Source organism: Candoia aspera, chromosome 4 (assembly GCF_035149785.1).
Source record: "Candoia aspera isolate rCanAsp1 chromosome 4, rCanAsp1.hap2, whole genome shotgun sequence".
Classification (NCBI taxonomy): domain Eukaryota; kingdom Metazoa; phylum Chordata; class Lepidosauria; order Squamata; family Boidae; genus Candoia; species Candoia aspera.
In genome coordinates, this window is record NC_086156.1 from 116,927,196 (window position 1) to 116,943,118 (window position 15,923).

Genomic DNA, 15,923 nt, shown 5'->3' on the forward strand with positions numbered 1-15,923 from the left:
GCTGTGCAAATGCAGCTGTGGATTTTTAAGGCCAGAAATGAATTATGCGGTAACGGAAAATGCCCAATATAAAAATAGCCAGGGGTGTCCCGAGGGAAGATTAAAAAAAATTGTCAAGATGCTGGCCGTGACTGAAGCCCGCCCCTTTTTAATGGGCATTGTAAGAAGGGGGCTTCAATTACACAGCCGCAGCTGCCATCTTGACTTTTTTGACCCTTTCCTGATACTGCTGAAAATAGCTTTGATTAATAGTAATAATTCCTTAAATTTATATACCGCCCGACTCCCAGCAACTCAGGAAGGAATGAGACAAACACCAGCACTGATCTGGAGTCGGGCATTTCCCTCGAGGAACATACAGGAAACTTGGCCCCAACTTTCCAGGGGCGCTCTCAGCCCAGCCCACGGAGAGGACACTAGCTGGGGAAGGCTGTTAACCGGCTTGACATGGATACAAACCTGGGCTTGAGCTGGGTTCAACAGCAACAGGGAGCCCAGGGTGCCCAATTGCCGTTTTTGGCTCTAGGCCCATGTGTAACCTCAATCACCCGCTAATACGAATTAAGCACTAAATAAAGGCGTGAGTCCATGTGGAGGCAGATAAACAGCACTGGAGTGGTTAATCCACTTTGCAAAACAAGTCTGAACGGTGCCAAAATAATCTAATGACTCACACCTACTTGTTGAAAGACAAAGTCCTGTAAGGCAGTGTTTCTCAACCTTGGGCGCTTTAAGATGTGTGGACTTCAACTCCCAGAATTCCCCAGCCAGCATGGGAATTCTGGGAGTTGAAGTCCACACACCTTAAAGCGGCCAAGGTTGAGAACCAGTGCTCTGTGGATTCCCTACCTTACACCTTCCTGACTCCTCACACCAAAATCAATTGCAAGGTCACGATCTGCCAGCTTAACGCTATGCCGAAGCCTCGGTGCGGCTCTGGGGTGGACGCCTGGCCGCACCCTGGGTGCAAGGGCTCAGTTCACGCCAGTCTCCCCAAGTTCTCTCCAAAGCTCTTGCAGCTGTGGCTGGCCTCCCTGTTTCTCACACCTTGCTGGCCATGTAGGCGCAAAGGGCCTCCCTCACCTTTTCTGACCGCGTGGCAGGTTTGATGCGTGTGTCGGGGCGCTGGAGCGGCTGTTCGAAGGTGGCAGCCAGCTGCTTGGCCTCGGCTTCCCACTTCTCCTCGTAGGCTTCCCCTTTCTCCTCGCAGATGTTGTGCAGGACGCAGCAGGCCGAGATGAGGCGGGGAAGGTTCTCCACGGCGCAATCGTTGCGCCCGGTCAGGCACCGCCACCGGCCCTTCAGCCGGCTGAAGGCCTCCTCCAGAGGTTCTTGACAGCGGCTCAAGGTGGCGTTGAAGGACTCCCTGGCCTCATCCAGGTCTTCAGTGTAAGGGACCATCAGCCATGGAAGGAGAGGGTAGGCTGGTCCTCCTAGGATGACTCGGGGGACAGATACCCCATTTACCTCCACGGGGCCAGGAGCAAAGAGGGTCCCTTCCTGCCCTTTGGTGAACAAGGTGGACTTGTTAAAGATCTTGGCTTCGTGGGTCTTCCCTGGCCACCCAGCACTCAGATGGGTGAACTTCCCCTGATGGTCCACCAGAGCTTGCAAGGCCATTGAATAGTAGCCTTTGGTGTTGACGTACTCCGATGCTTGGTGAGGGGGGCACAGGATAGGCATGTGGGTGGTGCCCACCACCCCAGCGCAGTTGGGGAAGCCCCTTGCCTCAAAGCCCCGGAGGATGTCCGCCAGGCTGTTCCCCACGTTCACCGTGGAGCGCATCAGCACCCTCTGAATGGCGCGGCAGACTTCCAGCACCACCGAGCCGGCGGTGGACCTGCCCACTCCGAACTGGTTACCCACGTCGCGGTAGCAGACCGAGGTGGCCAGCTTCCAGATGGCGATGGCCACCCGCTTCTCCACGCTGAGGGGGATCCTCATCCGCGTCTTCTGGCGCTGCAGCGCCGGAGACAGCCGGGCACAGAGCTCCAAGAAGGTCGACTTGCGCATCCGGAAGTTCTGCAGCCACTTGCTATCGTCCCAGGTCTCCAGCACCGTGCGGTCCCACCACTCGGTGCTCCGGGGCCGGGCCCAGAACCGCCTCTCCACCGAACGGAGGCGTCCGCCGCGCCTGAATCCGGCGCTGGAGGACTGCCTCGTGAGGAAGACCTCCTCCTCCTCCACTTCCTCCTCTTCCTCCACTTCCTCCTCCTCCTCCTCCTCCTCTTTCTCCTCCTCGACCTCGTCTTCCCGGTCGTCCTCGCACCCCCCCTGCCTCAGGGAGCGCAGGAACGCCCACCGGCGCCGGGAGGCTGCTGCGGAAGAGGCTTCCCCCCGGGCTCGCAAGTACTCCATCATCAGCGTGCCGGACTGCACTACGCACCAGACGGCAGCTTCTCGCTGGGCAGCATCCATGCTGCAGGTCGAGAGAGAAGGACATCACACTCGGAAAAGAAACGATGCCAGTTGGTCATCGTAAAAAAGTCCGTCACATCTGGCACGGCCCTAGGCTCCCCCCAGACCCTCAGGGACCCCCTTCCATGCCATCTCCTTGGCCACAACTTGAACGCTTTCTTTCTGGGGATTTTTTTCAACCTCCCCATCTGGCCTGCAGCCAGGGAGATTCCTAGAGGTCTCCCATCCAAATACGAGCCAAACCAGACCCTTCTTAGCTTCCATACCTGAACGGTTCCACAAAAGCAACTTCAAGTTTTTGCTCAGGGAGGATCCGACCAGCTGGGCAAAATTTCCCAGAATCCCTGACTGGCAAAACAACAGCTGATTGAATTCAAAGGGAGCCATTGGTGATTTTACTGCGCCCCCGTGTGGCTGCTGGGTGGATAGGAAAAAAAAAACCTCTTACACTAACTAATCTATCTGGCAGTGGAAAATTGGCCTGCTGCCTTCTGTCAAAGCACAGGTAGTCCTCGCTTAATGACCACAATTGGGACCGGCATTTTGGTTGCTAAGCGAAGCAGTCATCAAGCAAATCCAACCCAATTTTACAACCTTTTTTGCAGCAGCTCTTAAGCAAATCACAGCGGGCATTAAGTGAACCACGTGGTCATTAAGTAATCGCGTGGTTCCCCATTGATTTTTCTTGCCAGAAGCTGGCGGGGAGGTCGAAAATGGCGATCACATGGCCATGGGATGCTGTGACGGTCATAAATGTGAACTGGCTAAGCACGCATACCATGGTCATGTGACCATAGGGACGCTGCAACAGTTGTAAGTGTGAGGACCGGTCATAAGTCGGTTTTCCCAGCACCGTCGTAAGTCAAAACCGTCACTAAGCCATCACTGAATGGTTGTTAAGCAAGGACTACCTGCAGTTTTCTCAACCTTGGCAACTTTAAGATATGTGGACTTCAACTCCCAGAATGCCCTAGCCATGTCAAGTTTGAAAAACACTGGTCTAAGATAAGGTCGAAACATGAGAATGAGACTCAGAGGAACACTGCCTTAATTACGCTAGGTATAAGTTGATCTGGAGAATGGCTTTGACAGGCTTTCGAGGCTTTGTTATATTACCCTACTAGCCCAAAAGATCCTTCCAGAAAACCAAGTAAGTGCTTCTGGTTTCCTAGGTTTGCCATCCTTGCAAAATGTAACAGGTGGGTGTTAGAAAGGAGCCTGTTCAGCCAGACTTCCCTGGGTTACTACCACCCCCAAAGGTTGGACTGCTGATCCCATCATCCCCACCTAGAGGCCAAAACGTCTCTGCATCAGCTTCTTTTCCGATATGCTGCTCCCCAACTTCTGTTGCTTCTGGCTGGAGCACTTGTGCTGGCAGGGGATAATAGGACTTGGAGTTCTTAGGAAAAGGCTGTACTAAGGGGCAAACTCCAGCCCCCTTGGCACCCTCCATAAAGGTGACCCGAGCTAAAAATAGGACACCCCCTTTAATTTGGAAAAAGTGGGGTGAGAGAGAAAAAATCCCCACTTCCTGAAATCCCTTTTAGAGAGAGAGAAATCTGGCTGGCCTCAAATGGCTCCTTGGCAGATAGGCTGGGCATCAACCCCCAGATTCCCTTGTCAGCCATGTGTGAAATTTTGTCAGAGTTGTAACTCCTGCAAATCTGCAGGGCAGCAGGTTAGGGAAAAGTTGATGAAACTCCAGATTTTCTCTCCTCATGGTCTGCTTGTCAATCTTGGAACCTAATCAGTGATTCTCTCACCCAGCATTTCTCAACCTTGGCAACTTTAAGATATGTGGACTTCAACTCCCAGCCAGTCTCCAGATCAACTTATACCTAGCGTAATTAAGGCAGTGTTCCTCTGAGTCTCATTCTCATGTTTCGGACTTCTCCTGGACCAGTGTTTCTTAAAATTGGCAAGGCTGGGAAATTCTGGGAGTTGAAGTCCACACATCTTCAAGTTGCCAAGGCTGGAAAAAACTGCTGTAAATTGTAAAAAACAACTTACTTTCCTCTAGGGTGACCTGGTTCTTTGCAGAGGGGCCCTTCTCATTAATGCATTGCGTCACTTCTGAATTTCCATGTGCACTTTATTTACCCACAACGTCCTTCAGTTTAAATCTTTTTATGCAGATTGTTGTTTCTGCAACTGGTTGGTTTCGTTGTTTGCTACACGGCAAGCATTAAAACAATGCCCTTGCCGTAAAAGACTTAGCCAAGCTAAATACTTTCTAGGTCAGCAAAAGAAGGGGCAGGTCCCACCGAGATTTGAACTTGGATCGCTGGATTCAGAGTCCAGAGTGCTCACCATTACACCATGGGACCCTGGCGGGTGGCCGGTGGCACCACCGCTTGCTCCCCCGCCGTAGAGAAGGAGGCGGAGATGCCACCAGCCAATGGCATCGTGGCTGTTTTGCATTCACCCTTAATTTCTCGCTCAGCTTGCTGGGGAATTCTGGGAGTTGAAGCCCAGACAAAGTTGCCAGGTTTGAAAAATACTGCCTTGCCCTGTAATCCTTTTCCCTCCTATTCCCTTCTCCGCATCCTGGGCATCCCATCGCACTGCCAAAATCTGGAAACAATTGTTTTGTTTTAAATGTCTAGACCTGTGTTTCTCAACCTTGGCCACTTTAAGCTGGGTGGACTTCAACTCCCAGGATTCCCCAGCCAGCATGGCTGGCTGGGGAATTCTGGGAGTTGAAGCCCACCCAGCTTAAAGTGGCCAAGGTTGAGAAACGCAGGTCTAGAATGATGAAGCTTTTGAGGCCTGCACCCTGGAAAAAATCAGAGAGTGGCCCCTAGATTCGTGAAGTTAGAAGGGTCTTAGAGGTCATCTAGCCTTACCCCTTCCCCAGGGCCAAATCCACTATGCCTCTGAACACCTCTTGTCCAAGTAGCACCTTTCCAGGATCCTCTCCAGCTGACCTCTGCCCAGGGCAACAAACCCAGCCTCAGGCTGATTCTCCTTGACCTCAGTGACCAGCCGGCCCGGATGCCCTTCCTCGCAGGGTTGTCGTAGGGTGCGCCGATCAGAACCTCCGGATCATTCTTTTTGCAACCCGCTGCAGTTCCAGAGAACGCTGCAAAGAGGATGCATCCCCCCTTCCCTCGTTTTAAGGATGCAAGCCCCGCAATTCTTTCCCCCAGCGGGTTTCTCCCGGGTTCGCCCGACCGCCTTCCTGCACCGCCATCTCCCCTTTTCCATTTTCCGCCCCCAATTTTCAGCAAGGCTCGCAAAGCGTAAAACAAACCTGGGGGGCCGCCGCCGCGCCGACCGATTTCCGGGAACCTGGGAGAAAAAGGGGAGAAGCGGAAAAGAAATCGGAATGGAGGGGTGGCGGGGAGAGAGAAAAATCTGAATTATTCCGGGCGGGGAGGAAAAAGGAGGAAGAAGAATGAATTCCAGCCTGGGAAGTCAAGGGTTAACCCGACTCGGGGTGGGGGGGTGGAAAAGCTGGAGCGAGGGGGAAAGGCTCCGCCCACTTCTCCCAAGCAACGGGCCTACGCCCGCCCACGCGTGAAAGCCCGCCCACCTTTCCTTTTGTTCTCAAAAGCCGAGCGAGCGAAGAACGGAAAATGCAAAACAGCCGCGACGCCATTGGCTGGTGGCGTCTCCGCCTCCTTCTCTACGGCGGGGGGGGGCGAGCGGTGGTGCCACCGGCCACCCGCCAGGGTCCCATGGTGTAATGGTGAGCACTCTGGACTCTGAATCCAGCGATCCGAGTTCGAATCTCGGTGGGACCTGCCCCTTCTTTTGCTGACCTAGAAAGTATTTAGCTTGGCTAAGTCTTTTACGGCAAGGGCATTGTTTTAATGCTTGCCGTGTAGCAAACAACGAAACCAACCAGTTGCAGAAACAACAATCTGCATAAAAAGATTTAAACTGAAGGACGTTGTGGGTAAATAAAGTGCACATGGAAATTCAGAAGTGACGCAATGCATTAATGAGAAGGGCCCCTCTGCAAAGAACCAGGTCACCCTAGAGGAAAGCTCTACCTTTATTGTTTTTAAGTTGCTTTTCACACTTTACAGCAGTTTTTCCCCAACCGTGGCAACTTGAAGACGTGTGGACTTCAACTCCCAGAACTGGCTGGGGAATTCTGGGAGTTGAAGTCTTCCAGTTGCCACGGTTGGGAAAAACTGGTTTATAGTAAATTGTTTTTACACTTTTAGGTATTCTTATGTCCACCAAAAAATTAATCATGCAGTCAACCTGTCAGTCAAAAAGCCATAAAGGCTGCCCAGACAGAAGAATCACCCATCTGTTGGTATCAACAGCAAAAGCCTACGTGCCTTCAGCAAGGGATCCTCAAGGCCATCAGAGACAAGGCATGTGTCTTGTTTTTGGCCCCCGGCGACTCATCCGTTGTCCATTGTTTCTGAAATACGGGGGTTCCCTTGAGGTTTATCAACATTGTTTGTCTCGAGGAAATTCCTGCCCTGGATTTGACTAAGCCAACTGCACGATGTTCCAACCGTCGCTCAACCCCAGTGGCCTACCTCACTGGGCAGTTGTTGGAAAAACAGGAGGAGGGGAAAGTGTATCAAACTGGAGCTTCTGAAGGAAAGGCAGGCTAGACATCCAGCAACCAAATACAGTTGTTGATGGGCAGCCTTCCAGGACCTGGGACTGTCTCAGCCGGTCGGAATTCCAATTCTCGGGTGGCATCTGGAGCACATCTGGTTGGTGGACACCTGCAGGAGGTGATCCTTGGTTTGTAGGATTGCAGACAGGAAAAAGGAACATGCTAGGGAGGTTTGAGAACATGGGTGGTAGTGAAGATGGACTAAGTGTGAATAAAATCACGCCTTGGGTGACCCTGGGAAGGAGAGAGAATGAAAACCAGCCGTGGTCTTCCCTAATAGTGTGGAAAGGAGGCAGCATATGGGCATAATAAATGTCATTGTTTAAGTGATGGTATCTAAAGAATTGTATTCTGTTTGGAGTGGTGTTTCTCAACCTTGGCAACTTTAAGAAATGTGGACTTCAACTCCCAGGATTCCCCAGCCAGCATGGCTCCTCTAGCACCTTTGCTCATTCCTGTCCAAACTGCATGCTCCAAGCTGTGCAGGAGCCCACGTGTGTGAAATTCCAATGTGCCCAAATTTATTGCTCAGCTTCAACTTCCTTTAACTACTAAGTGCACTTGCTCTTCCTCCCTTTGCGAGAGCTTCTGGCCAGCGATGACGCTGAGCATCAGGCGTGGCCTGGCCAAACGCTCCATTGGAGGACAGATGATTGTCAAGCAACGGAGAAGAATCCAGCCGTCCAAAAATCCTTCAAAAGCAAACCAACCAGAATCCTTGCGATTTATCCAGGGATGCTGCAGACAAAAGAGGGCCTCCTTGTCACATTATTTTCTCTTCCACTGCATTTGTAGATCCTTCCCAAAGTCACGCACAAATAGGCCCGGCCAATTAATCTCAGGGATGACTTTATTTGCGCACAGGAGCATCATCAGGATCTTTTATCAGCGGAACGGCCTAAAACTTATTTTCCGAGGCGAACGCAGGGCCATTGCGGCAGATTGCAACCACCAGCCTCCTTCTCCAACTGGGCCTTTTCAGGTGGGCTGGGCTATGACACCCACCGTGGCTGAAATCCGGGTATTATTCCCCAACCCATCTGGAATTCCAGGTGAGCAACGCAGATCAGATTCTTTAGGAGTCACCTGGGCTTGGAAAAGTTTGTGGTCAGCTCCCCTCTCCTGTACAACGCGTTGAACAAAGGAGAGGCTGGGAAGGTAGGAGCCCACCTGCAAATTCCCGAAGGCAGCTGGCTCAGGTTCAGCCTGGGCTGCCTTTCTTCCAAGCTGATGAGTCATGGCTTTTCGCCCCCTGGGCCACGTGGTCCCAAGGAGATCACTGGATGCTTCATTAGCCACCCTGCGATTAGACGGCTGCACACTCACGAGCGGCAGGTGGACCTGGAGGAAGTTCCAGGAGACGTGAATCTTTTCACATGGCAACTGGTATGACGGTTTAATCATCCCTGGTGGAGGCGGAGGAATTTAACAAGAGCTGGATCCATGCCATTTGGCTACAAGGAGGATATGGTCCTTCTCTGAAAGTCCAAAGCAGTGTTTCTCAATCTCAGCCACTTTAAGATGCGTGGACTTCAACTCCCAGAATTGGCTGGGGAATTCTGGGAGTTGAAGTCCACGCATCTTAAAGTGGCTGAGGTTGAGAAACATTGGCAAAGGCTCCTGGGGGAGCCACAGGGCCTGCCATCTTGTCTTCTTTGTCCAAAGCTTCTGTTTCATTCATTTTTGTTTTATCTTGAAAATGGACGCGCCGCTCTTCAGATGTGACTTTTGCTGAGGCAGCTTGCAAATCCTAACAGCGGAGATGGCCCAGCAAGCAGAGGACAACACAACTATCCTCTTGCCCCTTAGCTCAGCGTTCCAGATGTCTCAGGACCACAGGTTCCAGAATTCCCAGCCAGGATGGCCATTGGCCAGCCACACATCTGGAGGCCAGCAGACTTGAGGAAGACCATCCTAGATCACTTCTGTATCCCACTTCTGTATCCCAAACCTAAACTAGAATAAAACTGCCACAGGTTGCCTGAAGAAACTGGAGGGACATCAGTCTGTGTGTGTGTGTGTGTGTGTTTTGTCATGGTTAGAATTCACAGGCATTTCATTCATCACCGACTGTTCCTTGTTTCCAAAATCATGTTTCCTTGGGCTAAAACACAACGGTTAAACTTTTTAAAGGTTTTTAGTTTTAAAAACCTAAACTGAACCCCCACATCTTTTGCCTTTAGCCCCGAAACCAGGAAAATGGATTCTTTTGCCATAGCATCACAGAGTTGGAAAAGATCCCAGAGGTCATCTAATCCACCCCTGTTCAGCGCAGGGTCTGCTAAAATGTTTTGCTTATCCAGCTTCTGTTTGAAGGCCTCCAGCGGAGGGGACCCCTTTCTGAATCTGCTGGTTTGAGCTATTTTTAAAGGAATTCAAATACGTTACAGAAATGATAACCGCATTTTATACAGTTTTGTCAATGAGATAAATTGCTCAGGTAAAGTTACATAAACATTTTCTAGATGACTGGTAGAAACAAAGTGGATTAAACTAAGATACACCCTGCAGATAAGTAGCAGAATGCTAAACATTTTAAATACTTAAAACCCATTCTTTCAGTTATAAAACTTTGTGAATAAGATATTAAACTACTAAATCATGAAAGTGCTAAGTGAATATACCACGCACGCACACACAGACAGACACAATACTTATCGTCGTCATCATCATCGTCATTATTATCAGTTCAAATCAGTCAGAAGACAAGCTCAAGGTTCAAGAAGATCTTGAGGGACTTGAACATTGGGCCTGATCCAACAACATGCAGTTCAGTGGAGAGGATGGAGCCAGCAGCGTGCCACAGCTGCCAAAAGAGCTAATGTGATCTTGGGCTGTGTCAAGAGAGATGGATCATGGGGAGTCCATGCTGTAGGCTGCCGTGGTCAAGCCGCACATGGAATCTTCTATCCGATTTTGGTCACCTCGCTACAGGCAGGATGCCAAGGAATTGGAAAGAGGGCAGAGAAGAACAACGAAGATGGGCTTGGGGGCTGATCCCTACAAAGAATGGTAAAAGGACCTGGATGTGTTTAGCCTAAAGAACAGAAGGAACCTAAAGGCAGTTTTCCAATCCTTGAAGGGCTGTCCCAGGGAAGAGGGGGTAGATTTATCCTCCAAAGGGCCCAAGGGTAGAGCCAGAACCAACAGGTGGAAGCTTTTCAGAGGGGGATCCAGATGTAAAAGTCGGAGGAACCTCCTGACTGTGAGAACATCTGAGCAATGGAAGAGCCTCCCTCCTGGAGTCCTGGGGGCGTCATCACTGGAGATTTCCAAGCAAAGGTTAGACAGCTATTTGTGCAGGACGATCTGAGGATTCCTGTACTGGGCAGGGGGTTGGACTAGATGATCCCAAGGTGCCTTCCAACCCTATGTGTCTATGATTCTATGAACCTGCTGCAGGACAAAGGCCTCTTTGGCTGCCTTCCAAGGGCTTCAATGCGCTGTGAATCATTTCTAAAACTTTTGAACTGAGCTACATCATCTGTTTCTCTGGGTATTTTCTGGTAACTAATTGAGGATCGATCATCGTGCGGTACGGCTGACCCGTTGTCATTTCCACAAGAGAGTCTGCTTCATTCTCACGCTTCTGGACCGATCCGTGTCATTCTTTCTTGTCACGTCATGTGATGCTTTTAACGTTTTAAAACCTGATGCCAGCCCAGGTTGATTAGACAATTTCGTCTTTAAGGTATGTTGCTTTGAAATACAGCAGTCCTGAGTCAACTTCAGTGATGCAAAATACAGGCGTGTGTGCGCGCAGAACTTTATTGTGGTCCGTGACCCATCATGCGTGGCCAAAAGACATACAGTAAAGACAGCATAAAACCATTACAAAATCTATATTTATATTTCTGGTACAGAAATGCAACTTCCAACCAAGATAAAAACCCCACACAGTTCTCCATTGAGCCCCAAATGATTAAAAAACAAACAAACAGGAACCCCACCCCACCCCCCTTTTAAACCAATTTTCATCTCCGTGACTATAAAATCCCTAATTCAGTTTGGATTCTTTCTTATTTTTGGAAATGAGGAAAGGGAGAAACCAGTTATGGAACCCCGTTTAAAAAGAGGCCCAAATAATTCATTAAGAACAAGGCTAGCTGTAGTCAAGATGGCACCCTGACCCTGTCATCAAAGCTCTACCACCTTTTTTGGTGGCATTGCCATCTTGACTTTTTTGACTCCCTGCCTCCCTCCTGGATGTCCCACTCATGGGTTGGGAATCTAGTTTAGTAGCACTGATGGTGCGGGGATAAAATTTTGGGCAGCTAAATTCCCACGTGTTGCAGCTTTGCTTTGACTTGGGGATAAGGGTCCTACATTATATAGAAAAGGCCAGTCACCCACTACCCCTACATCAGTGTTTCTCAAAGTTAGCAACTTTAAGACATGTGGACTTCAACTCCCAGAATTCCCTAGCCGGCTGGGGAATTCTGGGAGTTGAAGTCCACATGTCTTAAAGTTGCCAACTTTGAGAAACACTGCCCTAGATAAAAAAAACCTATGAAAACATTGGATTTTCTTGCGGGGCACAGTATAAGGTTCCTACATTCCTTCTTTATGCCAGCGCAGATCTGCTGTAACACAGCAAGGATCACAACAGGGTGCAGCCCGCAAGCTGCCTCTAAGGGTAAGACAATGATGCAACCCACATTGGCACAATCACAACTCTTGCCGAGGGAGTGTGGGACTGCTTCCTGTGTTTCAAGCCGTTTGCACGGGGAGCAGGAATGAATATATTTTCACCTCCTCTGCAGTGTTGTTTGTTCCTGTCAGGCTTTGGAGGAGCAGCCAGTGCAGACTCTTGCTTCATTCAGAAGATGTCCTTATTCGGCCCCAGGTGGGCGGCCACAGCCTTTTTGTCCCTAACTTGATTTGCATCTCCCAGCCGTCCCAGTTCATCCTGTCAGCTGGGAGTCGTCCAACAGACCTGGAAGGCTGAAAGTTAGAGCAGCAGCTTTAGTTCTGCAGCGGGACTGGACATCTGATTTTTGTGTTTCAGCCGTAGGTACTCCCTGCCACCAAAGGCCATCCTGGTTTGCCGTGAAACATCAAGGGCGGAAAGTCATTTCATCTTCAGCTCTGTCCTTGAACAATATTGTTGGAACTGGAGCCGGGCTGCGACCGTTTTCTTCATTTCCTCTCCTGTGGTTTGCAATATCTCCCTTGGCGAAAAGTTGTGTGGGGAGCTTGAAAGTTTTAGGACCTCCATTTTGGCTGGTGCTAAACAAAACAGTACTTCTTGGCTAAGACGTTTTTTTTTTTAGGATATTCCCACAAACTAGTGAACTCCCATGGAGCACACTTCGTGTTTAGTCTCCGAAACGGACCATCTCCGTTCAACACAACCCCAAATTCCCATTTATAGTCAGCTAAAAAAGTGCACATCTGCAGACGTACAAAGCAGTTTGTCAAAGTCCTTCCTAAAGTGCGGTGCTATCAAAACACCGAGATCTTTTTTGGCATGTAATGCTGCTTGGAGTAGCCCCACTCCTTTATTCATGCCTTTGATTTTTCTTACCCAAATTCAGGACTTCGCATTTGTCCCTGTTTGGTTTACCTTGTTGGCTTCTGCCCACTGGCCAGCTTGTCAAGTTCTTCCTGAATCTTGATGCAGTCTTTTAAGGTGTTTGGGTCATCTGCATATTTAATAATCACACTTTCTAACCCAAGTCATTTAAAATGGAACCCTGCAATACTCACCCTAATACCAGCTTCCACCTTAAAGTGCAGCTCTTGATGGTACAATGGTTTAACCACCTCTGTATCAATCTAATGATATCATAGTCCAGCCCACATTTTCCCATCCTTCTTACTAGTATCTCAGGGTAGGTGGACCATATTTCCTTGAGACAAAAACGGGACATTTGGATGGCAGAACGGGGCAGGGCTGGGCAATGGGCTGGATCGGCAGGCAGGAACTTCTCCGGTTTTCTTGGACTGGGAATCTTCGGATTCCTTCGTTTGCAAGAGGCAAGGCTGGGCTGGAGAGTCTAGTGTACGGTTGTCCCCGACAAGCTGTTCCTCCTCTGCCCGTGCTTTTACGTTCTTTCCTTCCTGCAGTTTCAAGGCAGGGGCCAATCACTTGCCCTTTGATCACCGCCTATCAGCCGATCCTGTTTTTTTCTTTTTAGGTTTCCCCCCGGTTGAACTGTGTGGCTTTTTTCCTGCCGCTTCTGCTGAGCTCCCCCTCCTTCCAGTCAAAGTCAGAGTGCATTCTGACAGATTCGCGGGAACTTTCAAATTTTTAAGTAGGGTTTTTAAGAAAATGGGACAAAATGGACATTTATATTAAAACAACAGGACGGTCTGGACATGTTAAAAAAACAGGACTGTCCTGTTCAAAACGGGATGTATGGTCAGCCTACTCATGGGAGGCTTTGTCAAATGCTTTTCTGAAGTCAAGATATACTATGTTTACCACATCCCCATGGTCAACTAAATTGGTCATTCATCAAAAATTGCTGTCAGATTGGTTTGGCATGACTTATCCTTGATGCACCCATGCTGGGTCATTGTTTTCTAAATGCTCAGAATCTAACAGCTTAATAATCTGTTCTAGTTTTGCCTGGTATCATCAAGCAGACCAGTGCTCCTCTTTTTCCCCCCGTGTTGAAAATGGGAGTAAGGCTCGCCCGATCCAGTCGTCCGGCGCTACGCCAGCCTCCATGATTTCCCCCAAAACACAGTGAAGGGCTCTGGGACGGGATCCGCAGGCGCCCTCAAGACTCTTAGATGGAACCGGCCTGGTCCCGGAGCCTGAAAGCTCATTCATGCCGGCCACGTGCCCCTGTCCTCCCTTTCCTCACCTCGGGTTGCCCTTCCCTCCTTAGGCCAACGGCTCTGCCGGGCCGAGTGCCTCTCTGCAGAGAAGACCAAGGCCACGCTGGGGCTGAGCAGCTGCTCTCTCCTCCTCACCTGTTCCTGCCCTCCCACCTCCCCTGGGCAGCGGGCCCACCCCTTCCTTCGCCTCCCTTTTCCTCCTGACAGAGCCCAAATGCCCCCTTTTTTTTTCTTTTCTCCTTTTTCTTGCTTTTAGCTTCTCTTCTAAGCCAGAGTTCCGTTTATACTTAATCTTTCTAACTTTCTGCCGATCAGGTGATGGTGGTTATGTCCATTTTCTGTACATGTCCCTCACTGGAAAACATCCTGTGCATCCCCATCAATTTCAAAAGCTGTCCCTGATCTTTCCCCCTCTCCCCTCTTTGCAATGATGTGCCATTGCAATTCCAGTGTCTTGTTTTTGAGAAGCTCTCTTCTGCCTTCGGCCCAAGCGAGCCAGGTCATGCCTCGGGCCCAGGGAAGACATAACTACCATAGCTGTAAAAGCATTCAGCCTTTCAAGTCACTGGCCAGTTGGGCGGCCAGGGGAAATGCTTCTTTGATCAAATATGCCAACCATTCAGAGCAGCTCTCAAATGGAGGAGAACTGAGTCACTGAGTCATCCTGAGGGGAATTTAACTGGATCTTCACCACCATTTCCTGCCCTGCCCTTCATTGCAGCGGTTCCCAGCCATCCCAAAGGAAGCCTGGTGTAAGGTGGCCGGCATCCGGACCAGATGGACAAGGGGGACTGATGGAAGGGACCACCACCGTGGCCAAGAAGGTATTCAAGAGGCGGAGCAGAACCACAGAAGAGAGAAACCAATTCTTTTCCTGGAGTAAAGAAAACATCCCCCTTGAGGCTCTCGTGCCAAAGTTTCCAGGCATGGTGGACAAACATGAGATTTGTGGGTTTTGCATGACAGTGAAGTTCCTTCTCTCCTTGATATTACCTAACTGAGCACATTAAATCAAATTACCGGACACATTGCAGAACAGGCTGAACACGGACAATTATAGGGGATTGTTTACTATTTACCATGAACTGATGCACTCCTCTGAAAAAGGCAACCTGGATAATTGCCTGGAGCAAGAGTGGAGCCAAAGAAGAAGATCACTTGTGCAGTTCTAAGAAGCTTGCTCAGAAATTGCTACCTGGAGCTTCCATGTCGCTTCAGTTTCTTTGGCGCTTCTGTCCTCTGTCTTTAAGGACCAACTTTCGGATGGGTTGTGACAGTCCCATAATGCCCAGCCAGATTTCGGCCATGTTGGCTGGGAACTGGGAGTTCTGGCCACGATGCGTGTAGCCGGCACTTGATTGGGGAAGCTGATCAAATCAATCTGAGTGAGGGCTCTGTGATGTCAACTGATGGCCAAGTCTGTTATTAGAAAGCCTGTTCAGAGTGAGGGCAATGCTCCCCACCTCACTCTGATTTAGCTTCCACATCTGTCCACATCTGTTTATGAGAACTAAAATGGCCCTTGTAGGCTGGGCCAAAGAAAACAATTATTGGAAAATGTCTCAATGTGGTTGTCTTTATTGGACAAGTTTTACTTGTTCTGACTGACATTCAGACCACCACGATTTTCCCTGGGGGCCAAGACACCTCAGAAGGTCAAAACAAAAAGAATCAAGTTTCCCAGGTAGCTGATGTTCTTAGTTTAAGCTAAGCTTTTATTGGATTGGGCAAATGTGATTTTGATACAGAAAGATTAAGGTGGAAAGAATTTGCCTGGCAGGCATTTATTGCAATGGACATTTTTATTTGAAGTGTTTGTCATCTGGAGATTCAGAGGACCAATAATCACAGCGAGGCTGATGATGTTAGAATGATGGGCATTGTAGTCCAACATTTCTAGAGGGCACCGCATTGAAAAAGAAGAAATGTGATTCTTGGCAGGTAGGCCCGTCCTAAAAAAGCACACTTGCGGTTTCCTTAAAAGTGGGAGGAAAGGCGATACGCAAAGGTTTTAAAGAGCCCATTTGAACGTCATTTCTACCCCGAATGACATTCGAACAGAGGTGATCAATTAGAAATGCACAATGAATATCAGTTGATAGCCCCAGACCAGGACTGTGAGTGGCTT

At 49.5% G+C, this 15,923-nt stretch overlaps 2 non-coding genes across 2 annotated transcripts; one reads left to right on the forward strand and one right to left on the reverse strand.

The window, feature by feature from the left end:
* Window positions 1-4,673: 4,673 nt before the first annotated feature.
* Window positions 4,674-4,745, reverse strand: TRNAQ-CUG (transfer RNA glutamine (anticodon CUG)). Its single transcript has one exon. It is a non-coding gene; the product is annotated as a tRNA-Gln (tRNA).
* A 1,347-nt stretch (window positions 4,746-6,092) lies between these two features.
* Window positions 6,093-6,164, forward strand: TRNAQ-CUG (transfer RNA glutamine (anticodon CUG)). The gene has a single exon. It is a non-coding gene; the product is annotated as a tRNA-Gln (tRNA).
* The last annotated feature ends 9,759 nt before the right edge of the window (window positions 6,165-15,923 follow it).